The following is a 10,911-nucleotide window of genomic DNA, read 5'->3' as shown; positions in this document are numbered from 1 at the left end:
CCCGACCCTGACCAAGAGATCCTCAGACGTAACGTCATTGTTCTGCCAACCCCAACTACTGGGCTAAAATCGCTGCCCGTGCACGCACTCTTAACCCATTTGGCCGGGCCGCGTGCACCCACCACCGCCGGGCCGAATCCGCGATCCGCGCCGACGCGCTTGAGGATTCCGATCGTTGTGTTTCCCCGGGCTTTTAAAGCACCTCTTGCACTCCCCGATCGTTGCCACCCTCGAGTCCGTCCAAAACCCCTCTTCAAATCCCATCGCCCCTGCACCACAAGCGCAAGGAAACGAAACCGCCACCGCAGTTCGCGTGAAACCGCTGCCGCGCACACGAACCGCTCGATGCCACCAAGAACTCATGGCCGACGCTGACGCCCTGGTCGTGTCGCCCGCCGCCGGGGGGACATGGCGCCAACACCCGCTGAGCCAGATCACCGCAAGCTGGACGCACCGGCTGCTGTTGAATCAGTGGCTCAAGGAGGAGGACCTGCTCGCCCGTCGCATTGCGCTACGGGAGGCCCACCTCAGGGGCGCGTGAAAGGAGATTGCCTTCCTCTGCTGCGCCTTCTTCGCCTTCCACGCCACCTCCGTCCTCCTCCGCCTCCTCCGGATCCCCAGCCGCGTGCAGGTGGTCCTGGATCCCCTGCCTCGTCTCGCTGCTCTCGTCACTGGCCATGCTCTGGGCGCTGCAGTACAAGTCCGACACGGGTCCTAGAGCGGCTGCTCGCGCGGGAGCACGAGCTCACGAGGTTCTTGCTCTGTAATTGAGAAATTTCAGTATTTGCCACTCAATTCGCGTGCTTTTCTGGAATTGCCATCCAATTCGTGTGACTTTCAGAATATAACACCGGGCACGCGAATTTTTTCAGAATATGACATTTGGCGCGGAGGTGCTCTCTCCACCGGGCCAGACCATTATGCCCCTGTGTACTGTGTAATACCCGCGCCAATAGCGTTGGCGCGGACCCTCCCGCGCCAAACTGCTTGGCGCGGAACATTCTCTGTAGGAACAAGTTCTTCACAGCATTCTCGAACACATAGAGGTTCCGCGCCAAGCAGTTTGGCGCGGGAGGGTCCGCGCCAACGCCATTGGCGCGGGTATTACACAGTACACAGGGGTATAATGGTCTGACCCGGTGGAGAGAGCACCTCCGCGCCAAAGGTGTTGGCGCGGATGTCATATTCTGAAAAAATTCGCGTGCCTGGTGTTATATTCTGAAAGGCACGCGAATTGGATGGCAATTCCAGAGAGGCACGCGAATTGGATGGCAAATACTGAAATTTCTCTCTGTAATTAGCCAAGATTACAGGGATTTCACATGATTTCTTCCCTTCTTGGTGTTGTTCTTATTACCATTGCTGGATGAAGCGCGGTGTTCGTCCTTGGCGTTGAATTTTGTTTGTAACAAGGAAAGGATGTGTGATGCGTCAGAATTTACTTGCATTTGTGTTTCTCCTTATAGCAGATCAAATTTACTCTCCCGAAAGTATGATTACAAATATTATGTTAACTGCCACAAAATTGAAATTTTGTTTTACTTTCAAGTCGAAATCGTGTATTATTCTTGTGAATTATTACAAGTAGGTGTTCTTTTAGCTAAACTTTTGTAAAAGAGCACAAGATCTCAGCTGTACTGTTTCAGTGGGAAGTGAATTATCAGAGCAACAAGAAAGAATTTTGGAAGTATGCTTTTTCCTAGGGGTAAAAGTAAAATTTGGGAACTCTCAAAGCTTTCTTGTGGGTACCAAAATTAGGATGCAAGAAGGACCGCACTTATCTTCGAAGAGCGAATTAGAAAAGTTACAGATGCTTCAAGAAAGAAATAGAATTTTCAAGGGGAAGAAATGCCAGCTCAACTCTAGTTCCTGATTCTGTTCTCCTTGATGGGAAGTTAACATCAAATTAAGTGGTTTTATCAAGTGCTTAGTTGATTGCAAGTCTGCAACGAAGCATACGAAACAATGAGAAATACAAACCATTCCATTGCATTGATTTGCACTTGCTTACAAACACAAACTAAACACAAACTGTGATCACAAATATATCACATCACACACAAAGCACCAATTCACTGAATATATACCGCATAGATGAAAAGAATGAACAAATCCAACAACACTCACACGGTCTCAGGCCCTTCTTTCTTCATGTGGAACGGCTCAGGCGCTGGGGAAGACCCTCCCGCGACGCTGGGCGGCGGCAGCGGCGTGCCGTAGACCTGCGCGCCGAAGCCGGCCCGCATCTCCTCCCGGCCCTTGTGCTTGCCGAGGAAGTAGCAGCCGAAGCCGAGCAGGATGGAGAAGAAGATGAAGGGCAGGGATATCACCAGCACGAAACCCATCCTCTTCTTGCTCGTGAATTCTGACTACCGGTAGAAGCGGCAGGGGAGGATGCGAGAGAGCCAAGAAAAAAAGCAAGCTGAGCAAGGATGCTTGGGGATGAGGAGGAGATGTCGTGGTGTTTTTGCTTTGCTTCGGGAGGTGAGTTAAATAGTGCAGCGGAGACATGGAAGCCGGTGGAGAATCCTATTGGAAGAAAGCAGCACCTGGACGAAGCTTGTGGAGTGTGCTACTGTGACAGCCGGGTGAGTGACCGTTGGGTTGGAAGGGAGCTGGAAGCAACGGTCGAATGACGAATGCCTGTGTTGTTCTCTTCTTTTTTTTTCCTTGCGTGGTATGTTCCGTGTTAGAGATTAAAATTTTAGTGAAATACTATGAATTTCTGGAATTTCGGAGGGAACAAAATATCTAATTTTAGATTTTTTTTTTCATAGAGCATTGGACGAATTTGTAAATTTCGGTCTTTTGTTGGTGAAAAAAATTATAAAATAAAATTGAAATCTTTGCCACGTGTATTGTTGCCGAAGACTATTAAAAGCTTGAAAAAAGTCACATCCTGTGACATGAGTTTTCATCGCAAGACCATGGATTTAGTGGTAAAAAATTGTTTTGCAGTAGACAAGACTGGTCATGGTTGTGCAGTTGTTGATTCATCCCGAGTTCCGGACAAATTATCATCGCATGGCAGTGGCGCCACATTGGGCTAAGGTGGTGCATAGGCATCATACTAGAATTTTTTTTAACACTAAGTAGTTTATTTTAAACACCTAAAACAGTTAAATTTCACAATATTACTTTAGAATTAAACATGTATGCACCACCATCAATTTTCTTCTAGTTTTGCTCCTGCTGCGTGGTGTATGCTTATGAATGTGTGGTGAATTGATGAGCAATGCGAGGGTTCAAATTAAAACAAACTGATTTGCAATGGAAATTCGCAACATCTTGTGTGCCGGCCATGTCTTCAGTGTTGAGTACATCCTCAGTGGAAAATAAAAATACAGGCATCCGATTCCCCCTTCTAGCTTCTCTACTCCAAGTTCTCGTTAGAATTATTGAGGTCGACTCATATTATAGAGAGATAATTTATATTGAGGCTCATATTCTATTAATATCATATTACTAATAGAGATAGAGATTAAATTTTTCTCCCTATATATGTAATAACCTCACTTCATTGGTATACGTACATCATAGACTACTAGTTAAGAGTAGCTCTAAAATTGAGAATACTCTTATTATATGAGTCTATATAAGAATTATGGCTTTGCCTCTTTCTCTCTCGATTGTGTTGCCGCTGTAGTCTCTTCCATCCCAGCGTCGGCGTGCATCGATGAATGGGAGAGCATGTCTCCGAAATCCTCACTCTTGAGATCTTGTACCGGGAGAAGGCGAATAAGGTTTTTGGAAGCACTACGCGCAGCTGCTCAAATTCTTCACCATGGCACGTCTTCCTAGTCGATTGGGCGTTGCCTGTTGTCATCATCAACAAACTCGATGCGTCATCAACAGGATCGATCGTGCCGTCAACACAGTACAACTAGCATCTTTAGCAACCTCCACAACGAATGACCAATACGTAAAAATCATGATACTCGTATTTTATTTCCTGCAATTCCTAATTTTGAGTATAGAGATCTAGTCATATGTTATGCTTTCATACACATGTCTAGATTACACTCTGATGATATGATCATATCAGTTTATCAGTTTGTGCTCATAAATTATTTATGGATTAAATTAAATCTAAATGCCTTATTTTTCAACAATCCAAAACCTTATAGTAGACACTTAGGTTTATTAACGGTTGGTTTTGTCGATGCACTGAGGCCAGAGAAGTTTTCTGGTATGTATTTGAAGAGATGACAAGTCAAGGTCACTCTGTGGCTAATAGCTATGAATATCCACTGGGTGGCTAATGGAAAGTTGGAAGAAATTCTTACTGCTGAGCAGAAAAAGACGTTCACGAATGCTAATACACTCTTTGTAGGACGCATTCTTAGCGTTCTTGGTGATCATCTTTGTTATGTGTACATGCACATACAAAGCACAAAAGAGCTGCGGGATACATTGAATGCTAAATTTGGTGCATCAAATACAGGAAGTGGACCGTATATCATGGAGCAATATCATGACTACAAGATGGTTGAAAATCGCTCTGCGGTCAAGCAAGCTCATGAGGTTCAGTGCATCATGAAGGAACTCGAACTCCTCAAGATCAATGTACCCGACAAGTTTGTGGCTGGAAGCATCATTGCCAATTTACCTCATTCGTGAAGAAACTTTGCCACTATTATAAAGCACAAGAGATAAGAGATTACTGTTGAGAGTTTGATCGTGTCTCTTAATGTTGAGGAGAAAGCTCGGGCTAAGGATGTGAGTCTAAAAGGAGGCAAGGGACAGACTAGCGCCAATATGGTGCAAAAGCCCTTCCACAACAAGAACAAAGGGAAAGATAATAAGCTAAATAAAACTACCATATTTAAGAAGAAGAAGATGAACACAACAAAACTATCTTACTTTGTATGCAGTGAGATTGGACATTTCATCAAGGATTATCCAAAACGCAAGTGAAGAAAGGCTCCACAAAAACATAACTCAAAGACTGCTAATGTGGTGATCATTGATGAAGCTGAAAATAGAGCTAGAGGGTATGAAAATTTACCTTTAGTATTTTCAATATTTTAATCTACTAATTGGTGGATTGTGTACACCCTGAGTTTTAACATTTTAGAAAATAGCAAAATTCACTCATGTTAAAAAAATTCTAATTATTTAAACCAATATAAAACAAAAAAATATATTTGATGTATATATACTCGTATGTATATATTCAAATATATTATTTGGGATAGGTATTACAAATAGCACCAAGTTAATTTTTGAATTAATTATTGCAATAAATTAAGCATATGCATTTTTGGTTTAATTGTTTTTATGGTTCTTTCAGTGGAGATTTGAATTTGAACCTCTCTCAAATTCAATTCTATTTCTTAGATTCTTTTCATCTGAATCTCAATCGGATCCAAATCCTAAATTCAAATACTCTTATTTGGATTAATGCCAAATTCAAATTCAGATCCAAATTCAAATACTCCTATTTGAATGTAATCCCAAATATTTCAAATCCAGATTCATTCAATTCTTCGTCAATTTCATATTCGAATGCAATTCAAATCATTCGAATCACAATCCAAATCTTCTAGTTGAATTGCTTCGCAGATTCAATTCGTTTCAATTCGAATCAAGTTCCAAATTCGAATCTCAAATTGAATCTTTACAAATCCATTACAATTTCAATTACATACAATTCAAATACATCAATTGATTTGTCATTCATGTTCTCTCTCATCTCTTCATTCATGTTCTCTTTCATCTCTCTCAAGATCTTTTCATTTCACTCTCTCTCATCTTTCACTCACTCTCATTCCTCTGAGATCTCTCTCTGTTCATCTGGGTAGCCAGTCCTCTCACCTCTCTCTGCACCGGCCACCTTTCTCCCATGCATGCTCCTCTCTCCCTTCTATGATCTTTTCATCTCAATGGCAAAGGTCATTTTGCTTCCTCCTCCTTTCTCATGCTTCCCTTGCAAGCTTCCCACCTCCACACCATATCCATACACCCACAAGCATACACACCCACCGAGCAACCTGCAAACACACACACAAGCACCATAGCACACAGGCACGAGCACAAGCACACAACAGCTCAGCTTCTCCCCCGGCGCAGCTCAGCTTCTCCCCCGGCGCAGCTCCTCTGTCTCTCCTCTTCGCGTCCTGCAAACACAGCCACGCCATCCAAGCTCGTGTGCGCGTGTCCTCCGGCCGCCGACGTGCTTGTTGCCGTCACGCGCCGCTGTTGCCGCGTGAGCTGTGCTGTCCGCTCGCGCGTCGTCCTGCGTGCAGCCTCCTGCTCAGCCGAGCCTCCACCGCGCCGCGTGTAATCCTGGCAGCTCAATCGCGCTCAGGCCCGCGCCCAGCCACGTTGTCCCACCGCGGAGGCACCGCCACAAGTCCACCGCACCACGCCATCCATTCACGGTGAGCCTCCCTCTCCCCATCTCCCGGCGCCCTTTCCTCCCTCCTCCCTTTGCTTGGCTGCCGCCCAGCGCAGCCGTCGTGCGCGTCGCACCACTGGCCGCGCCGCGCCTGTGCGCTATCCCGGCCGGCCTATGCTGACCATCCCACGCCGTCCCACACGCTCAGCCGCCCACGCGCTCCTCTGTGCGCCACACCATGCCGCTGCTCCCGCGCGCGCCACCCAGCCCACTGGCCGCTACCGCCGCACCCTTCGTCGCTCGGTCGCGTCGCGCCGTGCCACGCACAGCCGCCCCCGCCACGTTTGGACGCCAGCAACCTTGCTGCGCTCCCGCTCATGCGTCCTACCATCACCGTGCCGCTCGATCGAGAAACCCCGGCCAGCCATCTCTCTCCTCCAGCCACCTTCTTCCCTGGTGCCTCCTCTTTCCCTCCAGCGCCACCTCTTTTTCCTTCCGATCACCACTCACTCTGGCGCCTCCCCTCTCCCTCTCCGAATCCCCTGCCGCCTCTGTCTCTCTGCTCTCCCGCCCGCACACGAGCTGCCGATGAGCCTCCTCCCAACCAGCCTTCTCCCTTTACTCCGGCGTCACGCCCTCCTCTTTCCTCGACCAGACTCCCCCCCCCCCCCGGGTCAGCCTCCACTCCCCCAGGCGTCCTCATCCCTCTCTCTGTCTCTTCCTCACCGTGAGCCGCAGGGGCAAGAGGCCCGGTCGGCCTTATCCTCTTGCCTCCTCCCTCCCTCACCATCAGGTGGGCCCATGGGCTGGTTCAGTCAATCCGCGGTGGACGCTCCCCTCGGTCCCGGCCCATACTCTAAACTTGACCATATGGTCTGAACTACTTTATGAGCATTTGTTCGGTTGTATATTGCACTTGTAACTTCGCTATTTAACTCATTGTAGTTGTTTTCGCTATTTAACTATTGGTTTTTTTTTTGTTGTTACACCGTATGACACAGGTGAAATAGAATCCCTTATAGAATTTGCTCATATATTCAGCATCCAACAAGCTCACAGAACCAAGCGGTATGACCATTACCCTCATACTATAATGTAAATATCAATTTCTATAGGTTATTCCATCTGCATTTACAAAGCAGTTTAATGGCACTATGCCAAGGATTATTGAACTTCATCCGCATGATGGTCGCATTTTCCATGTGCAAATATCAAAGAATATAGACAGTTTAATCTTAGATTCTGGATGGAAATCATTTGTTGAAGCACATGAGTTGGAGTAGACAGATATGTTCGTATTTGAATATAACAACGATTCTCGCTTCAAAGTCGGCATCTTCGAACAAACTGAAGTTGAGAAAATACCATCATATCTTTTACCCAAAATTCAATGCCCCCATCATAGACATTGTTGCAAACAAACATGTAACATACTATACATCAACATTTTCCAATTTCATATTATAAAAAAAATATCAACCTGATGCTCATCAATCAAGGTGAAAAAGATGATGGCGACACCAACTCAGCTGCATAGAAGGAACTTCCAACAAGCTAAACACTAGGCTCTTTAGCTATATAAACTCTTAAGTATACGAAACTATGACTGGTCCACTACGCTATTTAGTTGTATAATAAATATTTTGTGTCTGTGCCACCGACATATCAGTTGTAATGTATAATGTATGGTACCTATGATATATGTCTGTCGTAATGATATATCAGTTGTCCATCTCTGCTGCAATACACAAACTTGTTTATATTTAGAGAGATTTTATATTTATCGACAGCATCCTGAACCACTTGTTGCCGCATCTCAGAATTACCTAATTGATTTCTTCAGAATCTTGAAAATGAAGAACCTGATGATGTGAATTTAGATCCTGAAATTATCCATCGTTTAATTGAATGGTAGACAATTTAATATTTCTATTTTGTGACATGTCTTTATATTTCCAAAATTGATGTTCCATTATTCAATCAAAATATACCACTGTCATTTCATACTTGATGCTTGTCTAAAGTACAAACTAAAAAAAAAAAGAGTGGCCTGGACAGACGGCCGGCATAAATACAACTGGCAACAACTCTATCTTTGCTGTTTTATAGTAATGTCGATGAAGTTTGCAGACCCTTATCAAGTTACATATAACACCCTTAACATTGTGCAAGTTCATGTTAAGGAAAGTTGAAACGATTAAATCAAAATGTAAAGTTTACTTTTGGTCTCAATAGTTCATACAGCTTCAGATAACTTTTTTCTATTTTGAATTTAGCTTACCTATGCATATATTTAAAAAAAAGATGACATAATTGAATATAGCAAGGGACATATAAGGAACTTTTTTTCCGAAATGTGTTTTCCAGGTCTATGTTGTTTGTGATGCTAGAGCCAGGTTAAATTGTGTTATCCAGTCGCGTGATACATCATTGACTGCTAATTGAGAGTAATCATAATAAAATTGGAAATACTCTCATTACGTGAGTCTATATAAAAATTAGGGTTTTACCGCTTTCTCTCTCGATTGTACTGCCGCTGTGGTCTATTTCATCCCGGTGTTTACGTGCACCGGTGAACGGGAGAGCAGGTCTTTGAAACCCTCGCTCTTGAGATCTTGTATCGGGAGAGGACGAATAAGTTTTTTAGGAAGCGCTCCTCGTGACTGCTCAAGTTCTTCATCACGACTCGTCTTACTAGTCGCTTGGGCGCTGCTCGCTGTCATCGTTAACAAACTCAGCGTGTCATCAGTAGGATCGATCTTGCCGTCAACACAATGCAACCAACATCTTCATCAACCTCCATAATGCAGGACTAATACTTAAAAATTATGTTGCTCTGTACTTTATTTCCTGTGATTCTTAATTTTGAGTATAGTAGATCTAGTTATATACTATGCTTTCGTACACATGTCTAGATTATGCTATGATGATATGATCATATCAGTTTATAAGTTTCTGCTCATAAATTATTTATAGATTAAATTAAATCTAAATGTGCTTTATTTTCCAACCGTTCTTCGGTCTAATTAAGAATTTGGGAATCACTCTTCGAAAGGTACCAAAGTGACTCTTTCATGATTAGTCTTCTACACTCTTCGTTTTGGCTTATAAAATTATCTCATCAGTGACGGTGTCGATTTGCCAAATCAGCTGTTGTGCATTTGCACACGTCGTACAATACTCCTATACGATACTCCCACTACAACAACTCTATAATTTACAAATAAAATTCCATATAGACCCAATCTAAACGTTGATAAAGACATCAATAGCCAGTGTATGAAAATGTTTGGCTGCATGCACTCTTAATGTCACTTATTCTTAGCTGGATAGAGTATTGCCCAAACCCGGGAAGATTTGTAGTCTTGTTCTTGACAATGATGTTTTCCTTGAGTCTCACCATCCACATACAGCAGGTATCAATCTAGTCATATAGACTTCTGTAGTGCACCAGCCTTGTGGACTTCTCCGAGTCACGGATGCCGGTGTCTTGTGTTTACTGGACTCCCAAGAACTAGGTTTTGTAATAAAAAGAACAAAAGATCTTGCGAGAAAAAAGCTTCATGCTTAATTATTTGGTGACTCCATGCATGTTATGTCTCATCTAGTCATCAAGCTCACGAAAATATAGTTTAAAGTTAAGAACTTTAACTTCATGTAAAATGGTTGGACTATGGATAATCTCCCTCAGATATATTGATCAGTGGGGGTGGATATCACCCAACTAAACAGAATTCGATTATCACCTCTTACATATTAATGCTAGACTAAACGTCTCCCCCCCCCCCCCCCCCTAATCGATTTGCGAAGTCTCTCACGAGCACGGTATCGCTGAGTTGGCTTGGGTTAAGACTCTTTACAGCAAAGCAGGAGCGTCTGCCCCGTTGTCGAGTTTTGATTGGATCATGTTCTGTCCAGAAATTTTTCCAAAGAAAGTACCTTGTGGAAATGTGAGCATTGAAGCTTCTTTGTAGGCAAGATGTCCAACCATCAGGAAAAACTGCAAAAGCAATGACAGGATTCTCGTTATACAACACTCAAACAAAGCCGGGGATGTGATGAAATAATGGAGTTGTGTTTATATACAGCACTGGCATAGCGTCCACGTATAGCCGTGTGTTGCATCAATAATGCTTACTTGATGCTCAGAAAAAAAAAACTATTGTTTACTTAACTATCGACACTTGTTGACTATTTATAGTTTCTAAAATGCCCCATGAAAATGTATCTTTCGGTCAAAGAGTGTCTTTTAATCAAAATATGCATACAGTTTCATATACCTCCACCATTCCAACTAAAAAGTATTTAAGATTTGAGAGCTAATATTCTCAGTGGCTGCAATTTTAGAGTGGCGTGGCATAATATCGATGTTGCCATTAGGAGCCGATTTTAGGGTAAATGTTTTGTAGCTGCAGCATGAGAGTTGCACTTGTAGAACTTTTAATGTTTCTGTAGAAGAGCTTAGACATTGCCATTTGATTTGTTCTCAAGCCAAGATGACTGTGTGATTTGCTAGAAGTACAATCAAGTCAAACTATTTGGCAGAAAACATATAAACAGTTTGCAACATA

The 10,911-nt window shown here is 43.5% G+C and overlaps 1 pseudogene; it reads left to right on the top strand.

The window, feature by feature from the left end:
- Nucleotides 1-235: 235 nt before the first annotated feature.
- Nucleotides 236-771, top strand: LOC133914028 (uncharacterized; annotated as a pseudogene).
- Nucleotides 772-10,911: the final 10,140 nt, after the last annotated feature.

This window comes from Phragmites australis, chromosome 4 (assembly GCF_958298935.1).
Source record: "Phragmites australis chromosome 4, lpPhrAust1.1, whole genome shotgun sequence".
Classification (NCBI taxonomy): domain Eukaryota; kingdom Viridiplantae; phylum Streptophyta; class Magnoliopsida; order Poales; family Poaceae; genus Phragmites; species Phragmites australis.
The sequence above is the reverse complement of the archived record's forward strand: the minus strand, read 5'-3'. Positions and strand labels throughout refer to the sequence as shown.